The sequence below is a fragment of the Rhinopithecus roxellana genome, chromosome 15, assembly GCF_007565055.1.
Source record: "Rhinopithecus roxellana isolate Shanxi Qingling chromosome 15, ASM756505v1, whole genome shotgun sequence".
Classification (NCBI taxonomy): domain Eukaryota; kingdom Metazoa; phylum Chordata; class Mammalia; order Primates; family Cercopithecidae; genus Rhinopithecus; species Rhinopithecus roxellana.
In genome coordinates, this window is record NC_044563.1 from 22,320,336 (window position 1) to 22,321,027 (window position 692).

The following is a 692-nucleotide window of genomic DNA, read 5'->3' on the forward strand; positions in this document are numbered from 1 at the left end:
AGATTCCTCAAAGACAGTGTTAATGGACTGCTCCACGAAACATAAGTGTAACTCTGTGAGATGAATTCACACATCACCAAGAAGTTTCTAAGAAAGCTTCTTTCTAGTTTTCATCTGTGGATATTTCCTTTGTCACTGTAATGTTCATGGCGCTACGAAGTATCTAATTGCAGATTTCCAGAAAACTGTGCTAACAAACTGATCACTGAAGAGAAACGTGTAACTCTGTGAGTTGCATTCACACATGGCAATGCAGTTCTCAGAAAGCTTCTCTTTAGTTATTATGTGAGAAATTCCTTTATCACCATGGGCCCCAATAGGCTCCCAAATATCACTTTGCAGATTCCACGAAAAGAGTGTTAGCAAACTGCTTCTTGAGGCAGAGGTTGTAACTCTGTGAGATGAACTCACAGATCAGAAAGAAGTTTCTCAGAAAGCTTCTTTCACGTTTTGAACGGATGAAATTTCCTTTATCAGCGTAGCCCTCAATGTGATCCAAAGAATCCCTTCTCAGATTCCTCAAAGACAGTGTTAATGGACTGCTCCACGAAACATAAGTGTAACTCTGTGAGATGAATTCACACATCACCAAGAAGTTTCTAAGAAAGCTTCTTTCTAGTTTTCATCTGTGGATATTTCCTTTGTCACTGTAATGTTCATGCGCTACGAAGTATCTAATTGCAGATTTCCAG